Source organism: Myiozetetes cayanensis, unplaced genomic scaffold, assembly GCF_022539395.1.
Source record: "Myiozetetes cayanensis isolate MyiCay16 unplaced genomic scaffold, myiCay2020 scf14, whole genome shotgun sequence".
Classification (NCBI taxonomy): Eukaryota; Metazoa; Chordata; class Aves; order Passeriformes; family Tyrannidae; genus Myiozetetes; species Myiozetetes cayanensis.
In genome coordinates, this window is record NW_026087048.1 from 16211953 (window position 1) to 16238607 (window position 26655).

The 26655-nt window shown below is 38.0% G+C and overlaps 1 long non-coding RNA gene across 2 annotated transcripts in view; it reads left to right on the forward strand.

The window, feature by feature from the left end:
• Positions 1-24488, forward strand: part of LOC126637078 (uncharacterized) — a 36056-nt gene extending 11568 nt beyond the window's left edge. For both annotated transcript variants that reach the window (XR_007628189.1, XR_007628188.1), the window contains 3 exons: positions 6421-6527; positions 22556-22707; positions 24202-24488. This is a non-coding gene — a long non-coding RNA (uncharacterized LOC126637078). The remainder of the gene's footprint in view (positions 1-6420; positions 6528-22555; positions 22708-24201) is intronic.
• Positions 24489-26655: the final 2167 nt, after the last annotated feature.

Below are 26655 nucleotides of genomic sequence, written 5' to 3' on the forward strand. Positions count from 1 at the left end.
TATTCAGACACTATGGTAAAATAAAACTCTTATTTTGGTTTTGTCATGTATGTAAACTGATTTTAGGAGAAAAAGAGGGACACTGCAGACCACTGCAGCTGTAATTGCCAGATGACTTTCCAGGATAAAAAACAAAAAATGGATAATAACATGGAACTAATCAACTAGAAAATAATTTGTGATAGTTTTTACATTTCAGTGCAGGTGAGGCAACCATACACAATAGTGATGTGTTTTATATCTAGAACAGTATCTTAATAAAAAAAGATATAAAATGGAAAAAAATATTGCAAGGATATTGTCATTGACAAGTCTTTCTTTCCTGTATTGTTTCTTTTGAAACTTACACTCAGGGGTTGCAGACTGCAATATCTGGTGACCTGCATAAACTTGTATAGCAGCTACTGTAGTGGTGTGATTCTATTATCTAGACTTCACATCTTACCTGCTGGGAACTTCCAAGAAATGATGTTATTGTACAAGTAATCCAGTTTTTCTTTTTGTTGTGGCTTTCCTATAAATGTGATTGTGGGGATCTTCAAGCACACCATCTCCACCTGTGCGTGTGTATACCTGGAATTGCACCTGAAATTGGGTACCTGCAAACACCTGCAGAACTAAGAATAGTCTCCATTTTATCTAACAAAGCCTTTATATCATCTAACACTCACATGCTGACTGCCCTAAAAGTTTGCTGCCCCAAAGCTCATCTGGAACTGTTTAAGAAGATACGAGCGCAAGAATTTGATTTGCATCCCTGAACTTTGCTGAGTCCGGGCAGAACTTTCAGCAACTGGATCTTAATAACCTCCTATGGTTAATACATTTCAGTGATTTAAAGGGCACGAGTGACTCTCACCAATTTTTGTTGGTGTAGTATCATGGCGTGGATCTTGCTGGTTTTTGTTGGTGTAGTATTGTGGTATGGACCTCACCAATTTGTGTCCCTATGTTATTGTGGTATAGTTTGTTTGTTGGTATAGTATCGTGGTACAGCCCCCACCAGTTTTTGTTGGTATTGTATCCTGGACAAGATCTCACCATGTTTTGTTGGTATAACATCATGATGCAGGTTTTGTGCAGTTGCCCAGTGGAGCACCAGTTGAAAGTCCTCCCCAAATTTCCTGGGGCGATTTAGGAAAGGTGTAAAATACACCCTGTGCTGCCCCCAGCAGGCAGGTACAAGTACAGGTATTGGGAACCCCTCTTGGATGTGTACGTTGAGTGCCATTTCCAGTGCTTAAAAGAAGTTTGGTCTTTCACAAGAGCTTTCACCCATGCAGTGCCCATTGCAGAGGAAGCTTCTTGCTTTTAGGTAATGCCTATTTCATCTGTTGTAAAGACACACATGAAAAAAGGGCTGGCATTAGCCACAGAGCCATAAAAAGCCTAGCAACCAAGAGTATTATCTTTATTCACAAGAAGTATAGCACTTTTAAGGTTCAGAAACATATATAAAAATGGGGTTCTGAAATGGTCATTTTTCCCCTCTGCTATGCCATTATAGCGATCAGCCAAGCTTCTGCAAGGTAAATACTTTTGGAAAATAAGTGGAAATTTGCTGCAAATCAGTCCCTTTTGTGCCTGGCCACAGGAGCATGTTGAAATGTTTGGACACTAATACCCATTCATTTTCTTGGCTCCATAAATAAAAGCCGCCAGCTATGTGGCGGCCGTGAAATGGTATTCTTCAGGACCCAGCAGGAAGCCCCATCCTTATTACCACTGCAGGGGGCAGGACAGGCCCAAAATAGCAAGACAACTAAATCAAGACATTTTCAATGTCTAACAAAATGACTGTGGTTTAGAAAGAAGCAAAAGGTTGGAAAAAATTGGGCAGCTTTTATACTTAGCATAATACCTTTGTTAAAGGAGTTCAGATAAGAGAATCAGATCTTTAAAAAAAAAAAAAAGGCGTAAGCATATTTCTGAATATCATTTAAAATATGTAAAGATCTTATGGAATCATAGGCAGAGCGTGGTGCTCTCTGAAAGGACATCCTGCTCAAATCATATTTTCCAAATGGTAGCCCACGGTTCATAGTAAATAATGTCTTCTGGCAATATCGAAGTGTTTTGATGGAGCCAAAAGGTTTGAAAAGAGGTGTTGGAAAGTTGTCAGTAAAATTTGAAATCTTTTTTGGTCCCCAAAATTACAAAAAAATAACTATTTGTAAGGAGAAAGGGTTTTGGACTAAACCCTTGGCTTTTTCTACAGGTTTATTTAATTTTTATGGGTTTCCTGCAAAAATCATATTGCTTACAAGCAGGCAATATGATTCTAGATTTTGTCATAAAAACATACTGAAGGCCTTCAGTCAAAATAAATATGTTAGTGTAACTAACATAGATGAACTGTGCTTATCTGGGAAAATATTAAAGTAGTTTTAAAAACTGAGCTTCAGGTAAATGGGGTATTTTAGGTGTATAAAGAACAATGCAGGGGATACCATCTTGCTTAAGATAATCAAAGATCAGACTGTTGAGGTTTTAATGAATTCACAGTACATTGGTGTACGCCAAAACCAGTGTGTCATTCTCACCACTAAAATACATGTGGAGGAGATGTTTTATCTTAGTTTTATACTCATTTGTGATTCTGATTATAAATTTGCTTAAACAAAATTGAAGTAAGGATATGCCTTACACATTCACATTTCCATGAAGCATATATATGTGTGTATATATATATATATGGGCATATATCTACAAATTTATACTTACACATACAAGTTGCCACACAGTTTTGGGAATTGAAACAGTTGGAATGCCTTGTTATAGAAGGAAATACTCAGCTTTAGTTTCAAGAAAAAATAACCATTTTACCTTAACATTAAATTTCCTTGCACTGCAAAGGAGAATTACGAAGGTGCAAAATGTCAGAGAAAAATGAATTCAGTGTATCACTGAGTATTGCCTTGTAGACCAGCAAGGGGTTTTGATAATAAAATTAAAGCCAGAAAATGAAAATTGGGAACCACAGTGCCAGTTCAGTGCTGTTTCAATCTTCCCTGGGAATTGAGACTGCAGTCAGGCTCAAACTCCCTGGCCATCCTAGTTTAGTGTTGGCCATCCTAGCTTCACTCTGGAGCAAGCCAGATTGTCCAGGGAAGTTTGTAGACATGAAAGGAGTGGCTCATATTCAGTTCTTTCCTTACAGATGTAAGAGAGGGAATGGAATGGCTCAAGAAACTCAACTCTGAAAAGTGAGGCAACACAGCACTTTTAAGTTGATCTTGATCCATGCAAGAAACACACTGCATGGTCATGTGCAAAGGATTCAGACCACCTATCCTTATGCTTAGATCTACACACATACACTCTGACCCCAAAATTAGGAGAAATTAAGTCTATTTATTGGTTGTCTTTTCTGCAGTAATTGAAAGAAGCATTTACCACATCCTGGCTGTACCTGGTAAAGACATAAGGAGATTCCAAAGGTGTCATTAAGTATGTGGAAACCCAGTTTGGTTCATCTGCATCCTGTAAAGATCTCAGTATCCTTTTTTTTCACCTCCTGTCTACGTGGCACAGATTTTACAGAACGGGCAAGTTGTACATCCAGAGTGGTGGTGACCATAAACATAATCCTCATGCATTCGAGAAGGGGCAGCCTTGGGGTTCCCATTACACCAGTAACTTAAGACACACCTTTGGGGCACTGAGGGTGACCCAGATACATAAGGCTGCTTCCTACCCAGCTGTACTGCTCACCTCCCTGACCTCCTGCCCTGAAAAACCCAAGGAGCGGCCTACAAAGGAAACTGTAGCAGAAGATACACTGGTGTCAGGTCTGTCATTATCGTAATTGGTGCAACTGAAGTAATTCAGACATTAAGCCCGTAATCTTCTCTGCTGTTTGTATCTGCTTAATTTAAAAGTTACGAGGCCAAAAATTCATTGAAACCAGTGGAGATTCACCCCTTTGCTTGTTTCCATTTTGGCCCACTGAGTGCATGAAAAAAGCTTGCCAAATTCTTTGGAAGCTTGTATTTGCAATATGACTTCCAAAATAATTAACCCTGGAAGCAGGATTTAACAAACTCACGTTTGATACGTGGAAGGAATAATACCTGAACCATCTTTCTTATGCTCAGCCTTTTATGACTCAGACTTTAATGATTGCAATAAACATTAGCTTACCTAATAAAAACTCTAGTATTTCGGAGCTGGCTCACAGTATGTTAACTGCATCTGGTGTCAACTGGAGCTAATTAATATTTTTATAGGTGTCTTCTCCCCACTGTAGTTTAAACGGAAATATTGTGGGGTGCTCACATCAAAGCTGGAGGCAATCGAGAGCCGCTGCTTGCTTCCCAGGCTGAACTGATAGCAAGTAGACCAATTTTTATAGGATTGTAAAAGCTGACTGTGGCTGGGGTTCATGCAGAGAAGCACTTTTCCCTGTAGCTCTCACAATTCAGCACTAATGCTCGTGGCTTGTTTGCTGCGAGGTGGCTGGTGAGATAGATGGAGGGACAGCGGACAGATAAACTGGCAAATAGTTCTCCCTACACTTAGACAAAGCACACAGTGACCCAGACAAACCACACTTTTTTTCTCCTCCTCCTTCTAAAGGCTTTAAAAATGTGCTCTATCAAGCATTTACTTGTGGCGCAGATAAGATTTATCTAACAAGACTGGGATAAAATTAAAAAGAAAGATGAAATAGCACAAGCGGTGCTAATATGTGTTTTGAAGCGTACGAATCGGCCAGTGCAATGTCACAGCCCTGGGCTACATTTGCAAGTGGTCGAGCATCTCCTTTTTAAAAGGTTAACCTACAAAGAGCACACAAGCCCCTCTCTATGAATATGGGCAAACACCCAGGGAGCTCCACAACAATAAGAAAATAATGACATCAACCTGACCATGCTTAAGTACATAACATGCTGAAGGTTCACGGTTGTGTGGCCTGGAACAATAAAGGAAAAATAAAGAAGCCTGCTTGGTAGGCCCCAGCTGTTATTAGCCATGCTGTGAGATCAAGGGAAGGTATGATATGGGCTGCCATTTCAATTGAGACCAGGTTAATCTCTCAATTTGTGGAAAAGAAAAACTAAAAAAAAAAAAAAATAAAAATAGGGAGGGAGAGAAAGCAGTCTTCACTCCACAGTGCTACATATGGGAGAAATAACAATATCCCTATTTACATAATCTGTCTTTAACCCTTTCCTAATAGAGACTTAATTTCCTAAGAGTCACAAACTGAAGATTTAATTTTCTTGCCCCCCAAAATGAAATATCAAACCTTTGTTAACCATTTCCCATTGGTGCTGCCATCGTTGGTGGCTGACATCTAGTGCTGCCAATGCTTACCCAGGGGGGACTGCTAGTTGCTGCTGGGAGATCAGAAATGGATGGAAAGAGCTGTGGATGCCACTGGTTTTCTGTCACTAATCTGTTTCTAGCACTGAATAAATAATTTAAAATTTGTGCTATAATTTACAGTCATGAAATTTGGCACATGATACCAAGCTCTTTCACCAATGCTCTCAACTCATATATTGAGTTTCTCAGGTGAAGTGCTTTATAGGTGTAAATAGTCCTATTTTGTGTGGCAGTAGCATGTGAAGACAATGTGGGGACTTGCCCTCCTAACCAGTTTTGTTGTGTACTGATAAAAGCAGTGAGGGGAGTCCAGGCTCCTCCAAGGTCGCCCGCCATCCTCCCTTGGGATCCAGGGCAAGGCAGGATTTCCAGCAGCTCTACTGAGGAAAGCTGCTTTCCTGCAGGCTTGGAAAACTGAAATGGAATCTCTTAAAGACTATAATTTATGAAATAATAGCCTAGAGATACTGTATTATACTTCTTTTTATGTGTAGTTCATGGTGTGTAAGCCAGCGTGTGTGCACAGCCCACGAGGCTCCTGTAGACGTTAAACTCCTCCTGAGCGCTGTCCTCTGCATCAGCCCTCTGGAGTCAGGGGAGATTACTCCCTCCTCAGGAGGGTCTCAGCATGATCACAGAAGATGAGTTAGGGGAAAAGGGACCCTGCAGTGAGTGCTGAGGCTGAGATGCTGCTGAGGACAGGGAGTAGGCAGGACTCTGGCCCTGAAAGCCCAGTGCTTCAGAGGGAGCCGGGGGGCTGTGTGCAACTTGTCAGAATTCTAGAAAGTCACTGAGAGCGAGCCTGAGGGAATGGACCCACCTTGTCAGGACACAGGAGGCGGGGAGAGAATATTGCCCAGTTTTTCATTCCCTTTTCTTTGTTATTTGTTTTTTCTGAGTTTTCCTTCATTAGAAGAAGTTCACTGTTCTTGTCTCTGGTTTGTGAAAAACTCTCTCTGGTGTTTACAAAGGTAGTGCTGAGTTCTTGGGTTTTTTGAAGAAAAAGATGCAGCAGAGTCTTCTCAAAGCTCTGCTGACTCAGCATCACAAGTACTAAGACTGATTAAAAACTGGTGCTTTATTTTCCAGGTATCCTGATGATTTTAATCAATTAAAATAGCTGAATGAAGCTGAGCCAGGGTGGGGGACAAATAGGAAGGCTGTGGCAAGACAGGAAACATGTCCCTAAAAGCCAGGTGAGCAGAACAGCCACTGTGCAATCACTTTTGAGTCACTACTCTATCCTCTACCATCATCAAAAGGTTGATCCAACAGTAGTAGCTGTATTTATTATGTTTCTCAGATGTGCAAATCTCAAGTTCTTATGACTTTATGTTATAACATTTCGTCATTAGTTTAATGACTTAATCCCACTATTACCTATTTTAACATAAAAAGAATTCCCTGTATATGCAGATTTCCCTAATTTTGTTTAAATAAAGGAGGGAATATCAAAATTGGTTCCTGGAGGATACCTGGACAGGATTGGTTTTATTTTATTAGTGTAACCATCATGCTTGGATATTTTTTATTTTGAAGACTATGCCTTTTAAGAAAACCCTCTAGGTAATATGAAATATAAATTATTGCAGAGAAGAAGCGATACTGATAGACTTGTAAAATTCTTTGTGTTTTCTAACTGCAGTAATATATATTTTTTAATTAATGGTCTGTTACAAAGTGGAGCTGAGCAGCATTTGCCTGAAATATTAAGGGTGGCCAACTCCTTTACATGAAAGTTTTTGGTAGAGATTATTTAGCATATTAATTTTTCCTGAGATCAGGGGCTACATTAGAACCTAAAAAGTCTTAGTACTATATTTGTAGATAAGTTTCCCTTTGTATATTTTTGCTGCTGCATTATTATTTTTTTTTTTTGGTGATTAAATACCAAAGTGCAAAGGACTTGAAAGCAGCTGTTTGTTTCCATTTCTTTTTTCAGTTTTACATGAATTCATTAAAAACATATTCCTGAAACTGTAAGGCCAAAGTGATCATATATTGTGGTTAAAACCAAAATCATCTCCTTAGGCTCCCGAGTACTCCTTTTTCAGAACTATTCAACCTGTGTCTTAGATCTTCCTTCCCTAGTAAATGTACTTCCCTTCTCTGTGGGATGAGTAACTCACTTGTTCACTGAATTGACAGAACAAACTTAATCTTTGCCAGATTTATGCAGCACCTTGAGAAAAGACTGTGCTTATATCCATTGAGCTCTATGTGGTTGGTGGCTACATTCCCTCCAGTGCCCATTGTGTCTGTTCCTCAGTGCTTTAAATTCAACACTTTCAGATTATAATGAAAAACTTCCAGATGTAGAGTTTAAATTTTCATTACATGTGTTATCAGCAGGGAACATCACGGATTTCTAGTGCCTGAATGAGTCCTGTGTGTTACCTGTAATGTAAAAACCCCCAGCAATAACAGGGATATCACATCCTAATTAACCATGATATTTTTGCACAGATAAAAATAAATCTATCACCTACTTCTTTCCTACTTAGTAACCCTTGAAGCAAGAAGATGTGGTCCCAAATAATGTGCCTGAATGTGCTGTCATGGAAAAATGTGGCATGGCTTCCTTTACAGCGTAAGGAGTCGGTTCTGGATCTTTATTATAAACGTATTTAGATTAATTAGAAAACATTTCTGTTGTTTTGTTGCCAAATAGTTCCTAGCACACACTAAATCATGTCTTATTTTATTCACACTGCACTTCACAGCAGTGCAGCCAGGTGTTAAATAATAGTAGAGTTACATCAAAAGGCTTGGCCACTCAGTTGGGAGAAGCATCCAGAAGTTCAGATACTTATCTGGAACCCTCCCAAAGAATGATGGTCTGGAAACTGAGCTGAAAAAATATCACTAGAAGAGCTGCTTTGCAGAGCAATCCCTTTTTTCTGTTTGTAGGGTACCTTAAGGTACAGAGGTCTGAGTACTTTAAAATAATTACATAGTGTGTTATTTAATAAAAGGTACATGTGAAGCCAAGGATTCTGGACTTGCTGACTTTTGGTACTGTTTTGTGTTTCCTGTTTCCATTACAATCAGAAGTACTGAGGGGAAAATAATCAGTAAAGCAGATTTTAAAAAAGGTGTATCAGAAACTAGGACAAAACATCTTATTTTGTAATAGTTTATCAAATTCAATCTAATTTTAATAAATCAATTTTTGTAATTTTTTAGGAATCTGATCTTCTCATATATGCACATACATGATTTGAAAGGACAACAAACTGAAAGGAGAAGAGAGTAAATCAAATTTTGGCAAGCACAGTGTTTTACTGACAAGGACAAACAGGCTTTTATCTATCATTTCTGTACCTATGAGGTCTCAAAGACAAAGTTCTGGCTTTTCTGAACTTAGGAAAATCAAGGTTCCATTAGTAGAACACCCCAAATACTTGCTGCTGAAATCCATTGTAGTTTTCCAGCAGGTGTGTCCAGAACAGAACCCAGACATCCTGAGTATGGGCTCGGAGGTCTCCAGTCTGAATTTTCTTGTATGAAGTTGTGTTCATGAGCAACAGGGCTACCACATCAAAATCCCGAGCTTTTAGGGGGAATTTTGCCAGTGCAAGATTTCAGTCTGAAATACCCTGTTTATATATATATATATATATAATATCTTTGAATATGCTCCCAGAATAAATGATGTATTTCTCATTTCCCTCTGGGAAACATGGTTATTGTAGCGGTGAAAACAGGGAGATCGTGCCCCGCCCCCCCCCCCCTCATTTTCTCTTTGGACTTTATGTAAAAATAAGGTACCGTTGGAGCTGTGTACAAGTGTGAGACCACCAGCTAATTTTGCATAGCCCACTGAACAGTTAGATGGGAATTGCTCTTCAGGGTGTTCTCTTTGACAATAAACAGAAGCCTCAAGTCTGTGTTTGGCTGCAGTTCAAAAAAATTACTAAGGAATCCTACACACTTATGTATATGAATACAAGCAATTGCACATTCCCATACAGTAAGCTTGCAACCACAGTTATTAACATTTTAAAATGAGTAAATGCAAATAAAATGACTGAGTAATACATGTTATGTTAAGATCAGCTATATGAAAAGCAAAAGGATTAAAAGTTAATTTCATCCTTTTTAATTCAAGGGACATATAAATGGCATTCTGGGTAGAGTCAACTCCTCTTTTATCAGTCCTTTGATGCTGCTTTCTCACTGATTCAGTTGTTCAAATGCTACCTACATAATAAAATCCTGAGTTAATTTACTAAGATTTTACACCAGTGCAAATGAAAGAAGGGAAAGTGCTAAACAAGGCAATTAGCACTCTGTTTAGTGCACTCCCAAAATAAATGTAGGCAATTTACAATTTGGCAAATGGTACTCTATCCAGATCCAAGTCATTTCAGCCTAAGGGGCTGGTGCAGTTCATTAGGGGTGAAGGGAAAGGGTCTTTGTTTTGCTTTGCTTTTTAACTATATGTATATATATACACACAGAGAAATACACACGTTGCTATTAAGGTCCACCCCATTTTACCTTGCAGCAACAGATGTGACCCCTCCTGGGGTTATTAGGATTTCTGGTGGAAAAATGTCAAGCTCTATGCTCACACTGGCCACATAAGTGACCTCATTTATGGTGATAATACTCTTTCTTAAAGTGAGGGATTCCAAAATTGGCAACTCACTGATAATCTCCTTTGTGGCTTTCTTGCCTTGATGGTTTTTTGTGTACTTACATGTTTATTATCACTGGAGCTGTTCAGATCGGATCTGTGAACCTGGGAATGTCCTGAGTGAAATGATAAGATAAAGCACTCTGCAACTACAACTGACTCTCTTTTTAATTGACAGGAAGACTGCACTATGACTTCCATGTTTATTCTTGTAAGCTCCTTATTAATGCAAAAATAATAGCTGTTATTAATGCAGGATCACAGCCAGCATTAATATTTAAGATGTAAGAATGAAGGAGGTTAAATACGTGTTTATATTAGTTTTAAACAAAGAGCTTTGCAAAACAGTTAAGGCAAGTAATGATGACCACATTCACAGAGAGTGTATGTGGTGTGAAATACCTGCTAGGTTCTGGGGTTTAAATACATATTCTTAGTGGGATAAAGGTCTTTGATGAGTCTCCTGCCTTGTCATGCCATTGTCTCTCTGAATTGCTACTGCTTCTTACTAAAGAGAATACAGATGAAGATTCTGAACAAAATATGTAATATACTATGATATTAGCACTGATTTATTTTTTTGTTTATTCAGTCTGTAGAGCTCTTTTATATGATAGATCATAAGGTAAAAGCATTCTTTTGTGCCCTCTAGCTGCTGGTTGCACAAATGAAAGAAAGAGGGAGAAAACAACCCTGTGATTATTAAATTCTCCTCATCTTTAGGGTTAAGTACCCTGGCTAATAAAGATCTCTCATGAGGATAAAGTTTCTTTCTTGGCAATGTCACATCCATTTAAGTAAAAATCATCTGGATGCTTTCAGGGATTCAAGCTGTTACCTTTACATAAAGCATCTACACCAATTCTTTGTATTGTTTTTATCCTCTGAGAAAGCCTGACACTGCATTTCTTGGTTAAGCAAACCTCCCACTGAGGGCAGGCTGTGGGATTGGGCCCTTTTGTGCTACAGAAATCTCTGCTTCACAAGAAAGAAAAAAAATATTTATATGTTCATGTAAAAATGCAAGAACTATTTAATATCATTAAACACACTGTTTCAGACAGTGACAGTTCAGCCTGATCTTGTACTGAGCAGTCATTAAGACCTTTGATTTCAGACTTGTTTTTGTTAGAACCATGTTTATTGCTGATCTTTACACATCCTCGTATCCCAAACTGCTTCGCTCTCTTTGGTAGGTTGTTCTAATAATACATGTATTAAAACAAATACCAAGTTTCTGCATTTTTACAGCTTATAAAAATTAATTTTTTTTTTTTAATTGTTCTCTAAACAACCTCATCACTCAATACTGATTGTATATGCCTAAAGTCTTTGCAAAATATTATGGGCCAGAATACCACTGATGAGCTCTCGGTTTCTAGTTGGGTATGTGCAAATTTGGGTTTATGCAGGCTCACTTCATAGCAAAAAGGATCTAGTTTAGACAGTAATAAGAACTTAATAACTTGTAGGCACAGTGAAGCACTGGCATGGATCGCCAGGGGAGGTGTCAAGTCTCTGTTGCTGCAGGTTTTCAACAAGAGGTCAGACAAACGTGTCAGGAAGAGTTCAGGTATCTGATCCTGCCCCGAGGCAGGTATGCAGCACGGATGAGCTTTGAGTCCTTTTCAGTTAGGTATTTTATGATTCAGTGCTCCTGCACTTTGCAGGTGAAGCTCTGTGAATGCCTGAATTGCATTGCCAGTGGTAGAGCTGTTCCTTCCCCTAAAGGCTGTGCCTCTGTTTTGGAGACAGTGAATGATGCTGATCCCCTCCCACTCCATGGAAGAGAAGGAGGTTGATCAGCCTTCAGGCAGTCTGTCAGCAGGCTGTCCTCATCAGCCAGAAGTTTAGTGTACCTCTTCACCCCTGCTCATGATCTGTTTAGGTGGGCATTTTCCTTCTCACAGTTGAACCTTTAATAGTACAGAGTGAAGCGGTCTTTGCTGAACTGTTGGTGATACAATAACACTCAAAACACATCTGAGGCTTATTAACATTTCAGAAATGAAAAGGGAAGAGCCCTTTCTCTTGGCATCAAACATTAGCTGTTATTTTTTGTTACATCCTTGTTATTTCATCAAAGTTGGGATTGCAGAGAAATACCTGTGATCTGTCTTTGTCCCTGTGATACATATGCATCTTTTCTATTCCTGTCTACAGACTAAATAATGCTAGGAAAGAACCATGCAAGATAAAAAGGAGCATAACTTCTGAAGAAACTGTTTTGCTCTGCTTTGGATTTTCCCAATATTGTCAATTCTTTGTTTTGAATCCATTTTTTCGCTGTTAAGGGAAGAAGAAATATACTCCAGCCAGTCTTGTGTTCCAGCTTCTTTACCTTTGTCTGCCTAACTCAGCTGGTATTTAATTGGTCAGCAATAGGAGGGAAGTCTCCTTTGAGGTAATGAATATTGACTGTTTATGTTGAAATGTCACTGTGAAAAGAAAGCCCAGCACCAAAGAGGCGGAACTCAGTGTGAGAGTTTCAGACACAAAGGAGACACCAGCAAAGCACAGGCATTGAAAAGCAAAGCAGCTGAAATTCAAAGAAAAGATGAAACAGAAATGGTCTACATGTGTGGGAATTTTAAGCTGTCAGTTGACAGGTGAAAAAGTCATTATTCCACCTGTTAGAACTAAGTGTAATTGCTTGTTTTTCCTAAAATAACACAGAGGCCATGACTCATAAATTTTTTAATTGAAAATTCGTTTAAACTTATTTGCAAATACTTTACTTTTTCTTTTGAGGTAAGTGGATTAAACTCATTAGCCAATTTTTCTACCACAGACACGTGAGAAGGAAGGTACCACATTTTCTGTGTTGTATCGGGTATTAGATAATCAAATCTTTTATTCAGCCACTTGCTTTTTGTCGTAAAGCAACTTGAATAGCAACTTTAGAGTTCGACATGCAAGTTTATCATCCGTTCTGTAGCACTCATTGACTTAGAATGAATAAAGGCTGTTCTCCAGCATCAATCCACTGCATGATGTATGGCCTGGAAGTTTTTGCTGTCGCATAAAAGCTGTTCTTTGTTCCCAGTTGCGTAATAAGGGATTGTATGAGGTTCTGATATATTTTAAGCCATTTCTTATCTAGATGGTGTGGAGAAGCCAACCAGAAGATTTCTCAGCTTCATGATTAAGTTTTGATTGTTGAACCCACTGTTCTCTCTCCTCTGTTAAATTTTTTTGTGGTGACCTTTAGGGAACTCTGCTGAATAGTTTTTGCAAAGTTGACCCACTGCTATGGAGCATAACCTCTAGTTGTTCCATTTTTTTCAGCTGAGTCCTTTGGTATTAAGCTTTGATACACAAAGAATTTTTTATTTTTAATGTAAACACTGACTTCGTTGTTTTGGGTAAAATTTACTATGATGTAGTTTAATTTATGTACATTCTTCTGGCTAAGGATCTTCATGGATGTCAGTCAGGGGCTGAGCTCACCATATTTAGTCATAGATATTGTTTTTACAAACAATTAGTCTTCTTTTTATATCCCCTCTAGTTTGATTTTGTACTCCACAGTAGTAAATTCCATTAAGTATCTTTGGGAAAGCAAGAGTAAATAAGAAAAAGCTCTTGTAAGTCAGTGTGTCTTAAACAAAATATATTGCAAACACCTTCTGCTTTTTCTGTGAAAAAAACTGATCAAAAAACTTAGGTCAGACCATTTCAAATATACCTTCACCTATAAAAACAATATTTTTTTCCCCAAGCAGATAGGAAGATTGCGTGAGTGGAGCAAATATTCCTTCGAAAATCTGAGCCTTTATTTTCAAATCTCCATTTTAGTTTTGGCACTTAAAATATTCATGTGGTGTTTTTAAAATGTTCCCTGAATCAGACAAGTGTTTGAATCCAGTAGGCTTTTGTTTTTTATTTTCTCTTGGTGAATCACTGAACAGTTTCTGCATTAGCTTCAATCTGGGCCCATTCACACAATGTGTCCATCTGAAATATCCTGCAATCCTGCAAACAGTGGGCTGCTTTAAATAGAAAAGTATCACCAGGATCTGGCCTGTAAACAAAACATTAAATGAATTAAACATGTAAGAAACATCTGCAAAGAGGGGAGCTAAATTTTGCTACCCCTGCCATTTCTATACAGTCAGCAAAGGCTTTGAAAGTTAATGCTTTCCACAGCCAGTCAGAATTCCTAGTGGGAGGACTGTGATATCCCACAAAAGCTGGGATGAGCAGGTGGTGGAGTGTCAGCAAAGTCAGTGAAGGTGGTCTGTGTATGTTTGGTACTTGCCTGTGGGATGGGTTTTGGTGTTTTCCTCAGAAGCTTCCAAAGGCTTCAGAGAACTTTCTGTGTGTCCAAAGAGCAAGCTGCTTCCCCTTGCATTACCTGAACCTCCTAATTGGCTCTCTTGTGCATTAAAAATATATATGTATATACCTTGAGAATAATCCAACTTTTTTTTTTTTTTTTTAAGAACACATTCTTCCATTGTCTTCTTTTTAAAAACATTTGAACTTTTCATGATTAAGGTCATTGAAATGCTGACCGCTCCAGCAAAGTATTATTTCATATCTCACTGTGCCATTCCAAAATACTTAGATTTAGACTTCTATTACTTTGTTTTGATTGTGTATGTCTACACAAATAGAAGGTAACATCTTTAGTCACAATTCTGTGTTATGCTTGAACTCTAGCCTGTGACATTCACCTAGCTCGATCTAACAAGCTTTGTGCTCCCTGTCCAGATGAAGAGTGATACTTCTTCATTAGCAAGATCAGTTTCACCTTTAAAAACCCTTTGCTTCCCGTTTGCATTAAGCCAGATTGAGATGTCTTGGGTCATGATGACATTTCGGGAGTATTCAGAAGCAAAAGAGGAAGTCATTACATCTGCAGTTCACCTGCAAAGAAGATGTCATTAAAAGAGGAAGCAAAATGAACCCCTGTCAACTTGTTAGGGCCCAAAAGGTAATTCTGCCATCATATATGGAGCAGAATATGATACAGAATCCTATTATTGCTGACACCAGATAACTTGCTGGTGTAAAAGGTTCTCTTTTCCAGAAAAGTTCAGGTGATACTAAATTTATTAATGTGTCAGTTTGAGGAGACGTGATGTCATTTCTGTTGTCTGCAGGGATGAAAACTGGAGTGTCCTTGCTCCTGTCAACACACCATCGCCTTAATTCCTTTCACTGTGCACCTCGTTGCCATCTGTGGAGGGGAGAGCAAGGGATGAGGGTGAGGTGTCAGGGGAGATGCCTTTTAAAAAGAACTACTAGTATTTGACATTTGTCATTTTAACCTGCCTTTTCCCAAAAATTTATCCACAAATTTATTGTATCAACATTTCTGGTGAATGGTTGGCCTGATCCTGCCAGGATCCTGTTCGTATGAGCTGAACCTGATTCTGTAGCTTTACACAATCAGGATTTTGTTCTTCTCTGATAATCCTCCATTCAGAAAATATTAACATTATTTTGTTTGCTACTTGATATAAAATCTAGCAGCTGTATTCCACTCCAGTGTAATTGAAAAGCCAGTTGGATTTTCAGACTGTAAGTGTATGTGATACAGTTCTGCAGAAATCCTGATAGAGTTCACTTCTCATGTTACTAATTCAGAGTGGGTAAAAGTCTGAATCATGTACATTATTTCAAATAATATAGCTTTGTTTTTTTGAAACTAAAACTGGTATCTTTTTGAAAGATCCTGCTTGTAGAAACAAGGTAAAATACTTGTTTTTAAGAAGCAGATGAATCACTTTTCAGTTATGCTGCATAAGAATATTTTCATCCTGAAACATTTTCTCTACCTTCTGTAACTGGGAGATACAGAGTAGATGAAGAAACTAATCTGAATGCTTTTAATGAAGATGGTATTACTAAAAGGGAACATTTTCCAGGTGAAAAGCATTTGCTCTTGCCTACTGAATGCAATCTAGAGTTTCTGTATGAACACTCTAGTAACAGGAAATATTTTCTTTGAGTTCCAAGCTGTCACATGCTGATTCTGTGCAACACATTTCAATATGGGTATTACAACAACTCGTCTGATACTGATCTTAATGGATTTTTGAACTGCTAATATTTCAGGTTTGAACTGCGTGTACTTCAATTGATGATCTGAGCATTCCACAAATACCAGAACTAGCATGTTTACTGCCCTGCAGTTGATTGATATCTCCTAATGAAAAAAGCACCTGCAAAAATGATAAAGGAAAGTTACTAATTGGTTTAACTTAGGTCAGCCACTTCATATTTTATAAATGAGGAAACTTTTAAGGAATTGCTGCTGGAAGCCATCTGCTAGCTAAATAAAAATGAATGATAATCATCAGGTTCCACATGCCACTTAGAGAAAGTATCTTCAGAAAAAAAAACCCAGCTGCTTGCTTCGAAGCAAGAGCAATGTAGGAACTCAAATTCAAAGTCCCTAATAATCATCTGTATAATGTAAAGTGTTAATCAGTTTGGTGTACACAAACCTGTCAGCAGTTCTGGATCCCTTCTCCAGATATCAGAGAGACTACTTGTGGTCACTTTTACGAGCTGCCAGTAGAATTTACAATAGCAAATTATGATTTATTATTCCTTCCAGGACATCTGATGTTTCTGTTCCTAATTCTGCTTCCCTTCCCGTCATCCTTTTTTCCAGCTAAACTGTATCAGGCTGGGAAATGTTCAGGATGTGTGTATTCCTCTTGTATTGTGCATAATTTTGCAAGTCATTAAACCTTTGTTTCTTGTCTTTTTTAACCTTCTTAGTAACCTATCTAAACAACTCTCAAAGGAAAATGAGTCAATCAGGAAAGAGAAAGCCCTAATGCCAAAGCAGAAAAGAAACCAGAAATAGAAATAAAAAGGGAAAAGCTTTCACTTCAGGAATGCAACTACAACTTTGGGCCTTGCTCCTTTAAAGACATACACTATGTTTTAATTTATTTCTACTGCCTGTGCAATTCTATTGAATCTGAAAGGTTATTCATGTGTGTAAAATTAAGCACACTGAAGAATGTGGGAATACTTCAAGCTGCATTTTAATATGAAGGATGCTACATAAACACAAAATACGAGATTCTGCTTAGATTGTAAGTTCAGAATAAAGACCTGCAGAACATCTATGTGCAGTGTTGTACAAGCAAATGCCAGAAACCACATCTTTCTATAATGAGGGCCCATCCTGTTTACCATGTTGGCATGACAGTCCTGAGAAAATTAAATTTCCTCAGCCATAAAGCCATACTTTCTTCCTGTGCTAGTAGTGCTTTGGTTGAATTATGTGCAGCAGGCTTAATTTCCTCTGGACCATTTAGAACAACTGGGTTTAAGCAGTGCTGGGTGTTCTGTCGGGGTGACAAAGGGGAATTACATTGCACCCATATATGGCAGACAATGCTTGGGCAACGTGTAATATTCTCTGTGGGTAAAGTTCACTTCTGGGCAAAAAGCCAACAAAAGGCTCATGCACCACTTAAGTCCCACTTAAACCCTATTTTGAAGGCTTAATAGTACACAGGCCATGTTCTGGCCTCTTGCCCAGGAGTGAATTTTACCATGGTAGCATCCCCTCTCTCTGCATGCAACAGGGGCAAAAGGGCAATGCTTTTGTGCTGGGCAGGGAAGTGATTTCTGGAAGAAAACACAAATCTCCTCCACTCCAAAGAAAGCAACAAATCCATAGAACAACATCTATCCTGGTTTATGGCTAATCCACCTTCCCTGGTGCAGTGAGAGGTTATGTGAAGCCAACAGTTCTGTCCTACAGAGCCAGGAATCCACCTAACGATTGACTTGTGACTGACACGGAGATTTCTCTCCTGAGTGGTTCGAGATCTTCAAGTGTCCTTTTCCAAGCTTGGATTAATTTCTGTGGTGACCGTGAAGAAAATTAGAAAATACTGTCTCTGTTGTTTCAGAGATTTCTGAGCTCACTGTGCTTGTGTAGGTTAAAATCTAGAGGGGAACTGATAAAAATTTCTTGTACCATGCCTGTTTTCCATATTAAGAGCTTGCTATATGCAACAGTGTCCAAGTGACTGTTCTGCTGTCACTGAATAGGATGAGATGATCTACTGCAACAACATGCTACATGAATAATTTTCTCTGTTTTTCATGTCAATTCACATTTAAATGTGCAGTGTAACAGTAATACAAACTGTATTAAACTATTCATAGAAAATAATTATTTGTGGTTATCAATAGTTTACAGTACTTAGTATTTTGACCTGATCTGTTGTAGAGTTCTGTGAAAGATTGGAGGCTGAAGGTACTATTTTCTTGTGATCAGTTGTAAACATAACCCTGAAAGTATGAGGCTTCATGTTAAAGATGAACATGATCGGTCTGTCTCACAGCTTAGACTTTATGTTTATTATTCTTCTTTTAATTAATGAAAGCTGAACATGCAGGAGTATTTTGAGATATGGCTTTCTGTGAATGGATTCCAACCCATACTGATTAAGTAGATTGGAAATCTTATTTCCTGATCAGATATTTTTAAAAGAGCATTTCCTTCCTAATTAGCAAGCAGAACATGGAACACAGTAAGTATACAGCTCCTTTTAATAATTATTTTATATTTATTTTTCAAACAGAGTAATGATTTTCACTTAGGATATCCTTCAGAGATCATTTAAAAGACAGAAGCTTATGCCCATTAAAACAGAACTCCTCTCTGAAAACTGACTTTGGGTCACCAAAATACTCGAGAGGTTCAAAAAATATTTTGACACATTTTACTTTTCAATCGTTATAAAAGGATTTTTTCTCCCTACATATTCTTATTGTGTCTTCATTTCCAGAATTGTTTTTAATTAAAAAAAGACTGTTTTGTTACAATGGATGATTTCAACCCACAAAATATCCTATTGTGCTTGCTATCAAAACAAACAGGTGCACCCAGCAGCAGGCACGGTATGCAGTGCAATTGAGCAAACAGTTTGTGCAAAGATTTAAGCTCATCTGAACAATGTGAGTTCAAGTGTTATGAATTGAAGCCAAGTATTCTGGATGAAGGGCTCAGATCTGAGGGACTCTGGATGGAGCCCAGAACCTGTTGATCTTTGTGGGAATTGTGGGCACTTTATGCCGTATAAGAGATGACAGCCTCTGTCAGGGTTAGTTTCTCGGTTTGAAATACCCATGAATTTTTATCAAGAGCAGAGTTACTTTTTTATTGAAACACCATGCTCCCTCCTGCCCACATGTGAAAAACTCTTTCTGTTCACATATTTGGAGAGGTTTCATAAGATGAGAAGACATGCAAACTAAAATTTGCTGAAAGTCAAGGAAAAGATGACTAGTAGCTGAATAAAGATATCTGTGATGTTTCAGAATGCCTCAATTTCCTATGTGGTTGGCTTTCTATGGGTGATGTAATTAATTTTTAAATCCCTGGGTAGCCAAGGTGCCCAGTATGACATTTTCATGGAGAAAACATGCTTCAGCAGCAGCTGGATGCCTTTCCTTCCTACAGCCCCGGAGCTGTGAGGGTAGGGAACACAAGAGGACAGTGATATACTAAAATTCTCTTTGCTACAAGGCAAAGCAACCTGTCCTTTACTGCCAGTGTGTTGTGTGGCCATCTATGAATATTTCATTACTGCTGGGCTGGGGCCACTGATTCAGTTCAGACTCCCAATTAGCACTCTGCACCTAACTGTCTGTTGTTATCTCTTTTTACTCTGCTGTGATGTCTTCATTTATCTCAAGTGGATGGTTCCTTTATGTCTCACCCTTCCTACCCTTCTGCTCCCTTTCATGATACTTGGATGCCTGCAAGTTCTTATGTCCTCATCTTGCAATGGAAGGAGCTGCTTGCCAGAAGACCCTGGGAACTCTCTGGGAAGGAGTTCAGTGTCTCATTGCCCCATGGACATCCTAATCTTAATAGCAGTGAGTGAATATTTTCCTGACCTGGTCTGTGATGTCACTTCTTTTACAGGCCAAATACCCTGATTTCTCAAATGACTGAGAAATCCCTCCACCAGCTATTCCTTTATATCTCCTGTATATGAACAGTCACTTCATACTGTTCTGGCTCTGATCTAGAGTGTAAACTTTTCTAGATAATCCAGCACCTTTCTTTGTTCTGAAGTGTGCTATAAACATCTATAGGATAATTTTGATTCCTAATATAAATTCATTCTGGTCGCGTGCAGTCCAAAAGATCCCAGACACAGCAAAAGGGGACTCTCCAAGGATCTCACTATGCCAGATGCCCCAAAATGATTTGTGGTGTATGGTGATACTAAGCAGTTTCAGATATTTTTGATATGAAATTGTTTGAAACTCTGAACTAAGCTGAATTGCTTTGTGCTAAGATGATAAAAAAGTTTAAATCCCTGTAACTCAGCATTACTGCAGTAAGTACAGGCTCCTCCAGCTTGAAGTGGAATTGGAGAGTGGAAGGAAAGAAGTACTTTTCAAGGTGAAGCTCCTAAATAGACAGTATCATTTTCCCCATTTGGCAGTTACGGTTTGGTGATCCCATACTTCTACATGCAAAAATGCCTGACTGTCAAAACACAGTTATTGACTAAAAGAAAGAGAAAACCTCTCTGCTTCTGGTAGGGAGGTGACTGCTCAGTATGTGTCGGCCTCTTACTTCTGGATGATCATTATGACATTTTGATTACGCAGACATGGACCAGTTCTTGGCAACAGGAGATGGTTCAGCTTTGTTTCTACTTTCATTAATTTTATTTCAATTACCAGAGAAAATGTTATATTGTAAAATACATGTTATGTTCATTTAGAATCATGTATGTGCATGTTGTATGTGAAGGGTCTTCATTTACCTACCATCTTGATATAGAATGTAATGAACCTCTATAAAAGGGTAAAGTGAAGGAAAGTTTTTTCCTTGGAGAACTGTTTTAAGAGTTGCAAGCTTTATTAGATAAATTTAATCTCACAGACATTTTGTGAATAATTCTCTGTGGGCTGGTTCCTTCTGGGTCCTTGCTTTTATTTCCAGTAGTCAAAGTATTAATAGGGTTAAAGGTGCTGGCACGGTGAATTTATGGTCGACATCTCTCAGTCCGTTAAAACAGGATCACTAATGGGTGACCTTGAGGTTCGACCATTCCAGACTCAGGAAGATCAAGTCTCAGACCCCTCCTGCAAGTGCTCTGACCTCTCCATTCTTCCCCTCTATGGCCTAACCTTTAACTCACTGATCTTTGACCAAATTATTAAGCAAACACCTGCTTAGGTCTCTGACCAAAGACTGTAGACCAGGAGAGCTACCATAATTTCATGTGAATTAGCTTTAATAATAACAATACTAGCCTAAGGAGAAAATCAGAGGGTAGGTTTACAGTAAATAATCATGCTGCTACAGAGCACATACAGAACGGACCCTTCAACAGCTCTTACCTACAGTAAATCAATGCTAATCTATTTGACTGTGATAATAACGGCTTGTCAGCAGATATAGTTTCTTTATTTGACTTGACTAGGACAATGACTAGGTAAAATTTATTTCCTATTACTAAAGCAGGACAAAGACTAAGATTAATCCTTTGATGCCAGGGATTTCCCATTGGTAATAACGCAGAAACTGCATTAGTGTTCAACACAGTTGCCAAAAATAACTGGAACAGAAAAAAAAAGGCTGAAAAATATCTGATGATGTCAAATGTTAAGCCTGTGTAATGTTATCTGATTTAAAAATTGAAAGAATGGTCTGAGTTTCCCCAGATTTCCTTGGATTGCCTGTTCCTTTTTTGGCTTTTGTGGTGTGATTTTATAAATCTGCATCATCTGAGATTAACTCAAACCTGAGTAGCTCTAGTGTATGGATTCTCCCTAACTAAATTGACTGTGAATTTTGTTTAAAGACTTTAGTCACAAAAAAGTCGTGGAATCTGAATTATTATACAATAATAAATAGAAAAAAAATCTAGCTAACAATATTGTAAATGAAATTAAAGGTAAATTAGTATATACTCATCTCCTCCCTGTAAAACAGTATTGCTTGATCATTGCACACCTTTTCCTATGTACAGGGCTATTCAGATTGACTCTCCAAGTTTAAACTGATCTGCATAGATTATTATTTTTCATTCCCTGACTAGATTAGTTGTCAGATTAAACCTGGTAAAACTGGATAGATGTCATGGAAAACATGCACATATATATTTGAAAACATAGGTAATCTGCTTATATATAGGTATTCACACTCAGTAGGCCTAGAAAAAAGTTAGATATCTAGGAGTCTGTTGTATAAAATCTACGCTGTCTGGTACTGTGTCCTTAAGAAAAACTGGTGGCTTCTTTTCTGGAGAAAAGAAATGGAATTACTTATGATGAGGTATTGGTTTGAGAAAGGAGGTAAGTTAAAAGATAATCAATATTCAGTAAAAGTTACAAGGCAAGCACTGTAAAGAGTAAATGGATTTTAAAATGATGTTTATTTGAATTCTTTTGCTTTACACGGTCATTAATTAGTGAGACACAAGACCAGATGATTACAGCACAACAGAGATGTTTAGTTAAATGCATTACCTACTTCTTTTCTGATGTGTCAGTGTATAAGGTCAAATTTTGCCCAGATTTACAGAAATGCAGCATCACTGAACTCATTTTCTGCTCTGTTATAACCAGGCAACGCCACAGATGATGATTTTTTCCATTTAATGAAAAAAATACATATAGTCAAGAGCTTGACTGAAAACCCAGTGGAATCAGTGCAAGTCTTTCCTTTGACTACAGTGAGATTGGAATCAAGACTTACATGGTTGTGGATTATCCATAAGGTATTTGGCCACCTGTCAATATGTGCTGTGATATACTGTATATTTGTATTTGATTGCTATATAACTAGTTCACTTCTCCTGTTTGCTCTACATTGATAGGAATATGATGTTAGTGCTTCAGATGGGTCAGATTTGGACCATAGGTATGTTGGAAGTTACACAAATATCAGAAAAATAGTGAAGCATAGACTTTTCAGATATTTTATCATAGAATCATAGAATAATTTTAATATATATCCCATCAATGTCAAACAACCCTTCTTTATTTAGAAATAAAGAGAAGAATTTATGAAAATTCAAGAAGTAATGTTAATATATTAGTTTATTACTAATTTTTAAGGTAGATGTAGGCAAGTTTTACTGGCAGTAAACTTTCAGTTCTTTGTTGATTATATCATTCTGATGCATAAAATAATTAAATTTATAAAAGCGGGAACGTGTGTCTGTTCGTGTGTTGTGGGATGTGTTTAAAAAGGATTTTCTTACAATACAAAAGGAAAACAATGGTTTTGCCTGTGTTCATACCTGCTGCAAGTGGTTAAAGGTTGCATTCTTTTGCCTATAGGAAAACATTTGAAATATAACATTATAAAACGAGGATATATTACATGATTTTATTTGAAAAACAAACTGATTTTGTGCTCATTGATAATTCAAGCAGAGAATTGTTTTCAAATATCACTGCAGGTAATGCCAAAAGGAAAGTAGGTTCTCTGGCATATGTAAGATGGAAAAAAGAGGGTATTCCTGAAAGAGGAATGCACATCAGTCAAAGGCATCAATAAATAAAGCTCTTTTTCATATGTAAATGGGAATTTCTAAAGTAAAGAAGGTATTGTTTTATAAACAGTGAGATAATATTCTTGAAAAAGGTTACCAGTGATTACATAAGTTATCTCTTCCATAAAGAAATTTAGAGCTCATAGTTGCTCTTTTCATTAAAAAGGCTTTTCATCTACTCTCACACAGAAAGCCAAGCTCTGCATTTTAATTAGAGATAATAAATAATTATATTAGGAAACTGAAACTATTAAAGTCTTTTTGTGATGCTGTATATTTCTGTCTAAACATATGAGTATATACATTCAGCTTTTGATTCACAGATCACATTAAAGGAGATAATATATAAATATGAACAGTATTCAGGGTCTTTTGACAAAGGGAAAGATACCTTTATATGCTTGCAGCAGAATAAAACACCTTAAAATCTGTCCAACTTGTCTAAAATATTAAGCAGCCTGAATATTAATGCAAATAAAGACAATAACAGCACACCCCAAAATATTGTTAAACTAAGGAGGTATGAGGTGCCTGGATTTTACTGGGAATATGTTCCCCTTCATGTCAGAGAACTTTGGAGGAAGCTCTGCCAGAGCGAGGGTATGGTATTGGTTTTAGTGCAGCTACATCAGCTCTGAAGGAAATACTGGGAAAGTCTCTAAGTGTAAATTCCTCTTTTTTTTTTTTTTTTCTTTTTTTTATTATCACGCATAGGGCCATCTTCTCCGTGTGAAATTAGTGCACCAGAGTCAAGGGCAGAAAAAAAACGCAGAGACAGACTTCCCCAAGTCACAACACCCCACGGGGACCAGCTGACGTTGGGAAAGCCGAGAAGTGAGCCATTAAAGTCCGGCCTGGGATTGACACTGACCTAGGCCTGCCATCCGGCATTGTCCTGCCATCTGCACAGACGTGAACTTTGCCTCGAAAATTTGGCTTCTCAATTAACATGTCCAGCTGGGGGGAGAATTCCGTCATTTGCCTAATATCATTATTGCCACTGCTCTGACATATTAATATTAAAAATATATGTGAACAGATCAAGGATTTGCCTAAGCGCTCCTCTTTTTATTTCACATAATAGGCAGGAGGTGAAAGAAGACACAATATAATTTGAAAAGCATAACCCTGATTAGGCAGTGATTGGTACACAGCTAGAGCTTACATTTAAAAACATTTTCATTATTAGCAGTGCCTGTCAAATACAGTTCTTTTTATTTTTTCTAGCTGTTGTGCAAGTAGATGCAAGGTCATATGATGTTTTGAGGTTTCAGTAAACAGAAAATGAGTTATATCTTAACAAGGTTTTTGCAGAATAGACAATTTAAGATGATATTTTTGCCAGGGGACATTTTTTTATAATTGGTGATTTTGTGAAAACACGACAGGGGCTTCAGTTGTATTGTTGTGGTATGGTGGAATCAGTGACATCTCTGGCTTAGGCCTTGAATGCTTCAAGCTTGGTTTTACAGCATTTGCAGCTCTTTTCTCCCTCCCAACAGTGACAACCTAATAGGATAATAGGATGAGATCTTAAATGTTGTGAGCTGAGGAGATTGGAGATAGAGCATGTTTGTAAAACTTGGCACGATGCAGCTCCTCCTAAGCTCAAAGATGTTTTAAAGGGATAACTAATAATAACATTATATTTATTTCCAATCCCCACTGGAGAAAATAACACGCTTTCCATGCCCTTGCCAATATTATCCTGTGTGCAACATCATGCTGCCTTCAAAAAATGCTTCTAGCATGAAAAAGTCACCTTGAAAATTCTCATATTTTGCCTGTCTCTGAGTCCTGGATTGTTTTCAGTGTTGAGCCTATAAACATATGTGTGCTTGCTTACTTTTTATACCTCATATAGTAATCACACTGAACTCTCAACAACTTGTGGGTAAATCTAAATCTACCAATAACTGAACACGACTCTGTAAAATCCACAAGATCCTTCAAAAATTACTCCCATAAAGTGTTTGTAAAAGAAGAGAATTTTTAAAAACCTCTCAGTTGCTCAGACATACAAACATCAGTGGTTTTTAATATGCCCCTAATATGCTACCTGATTTAGGTACTTCTGAAAAACCCTCAAACTATTCCTATTCCTGCAGTGTGGAGTTTCTCACAGGTGTTTTCCTCATGACTTTTAAAGTCAAGGGTAATTCACTTCTCTGTTGCAATGAATCTTTTTGGAGTGAGATAAAATGGTGAAAGTTTCCATATGCCAGTGTGAGTCTTTGTATTGAATTTAATTATTCCTGGTCTTGTCTTAAATCAGTATCAGTGGAACACAGACAAGAACTGAGGCTTCCATTAACAAAAGGTTCTGAGGATTAAATAATTTCTTTAAATGTATCACGTACTTTTATCATAGCAAAATAGGGCTGTGCTGTCCCTTGTTGAAATATGTTTGTCTCTGATTTAAAGACAAGACATTCTACATCTTTATATTCTAGGTGAAGTGGAGGACTTAGGGCAACTCCTCTGTCTTTTAACCTTAACACAATGGAATTCTTTCCAGAGTTTTCCCATGCTGTGCATTAGTGACATTATATTTTCTTCTTCAGAGCATTTTAACCCTGTCTAGTGCAAAGTATGAAGAGGAGGAGATGCAAAGAACCAACAGAATTGCAGCAGGAAGCAAGTGCCTTTTAGATATTGGCTGTAGAGAGCAGAAATTCAGTCTCACTGTCTCTCCAACTAGCTGCAAGCTCTGAGAAGCTCAGAGTGCTGCTGAGCACACCAAATTGGGGGCTGCAAGGAGAGGAGAACAGCCTGTGGCACGTTCCCAACAAGGTAGTTTGCGTCTCTGGGGTGTTCGTGTGGCCTTTCGTGACTTGAAATGTTATGAGTGTTTCAAGCTGCTTTTAAATCTTGCCTTAAACATGTTGGATTTGCTGTTGGACCTCCTCTGCAAAGTCTTTCCTGAGTATTTGTTGGGTGGACCAGTGGTAAAGTGACTGAGAGAGGGCAAGGAGGCAACTCTGGGATATAGATACTGATTTTTTAAGAGGTCTGAATATCCTCAGACACTACCTTCATCCCCTCCATGATCTCTTTTCCCTTCTCAGTAAGAAAAAAATCACCAGAAATGCTTCAAGCTTGGTTTTACAGCATTTGCAGTTCTCTTCTCCCTGCAGTGTTATTTTTCTCTGGGAGGTAGATGATATC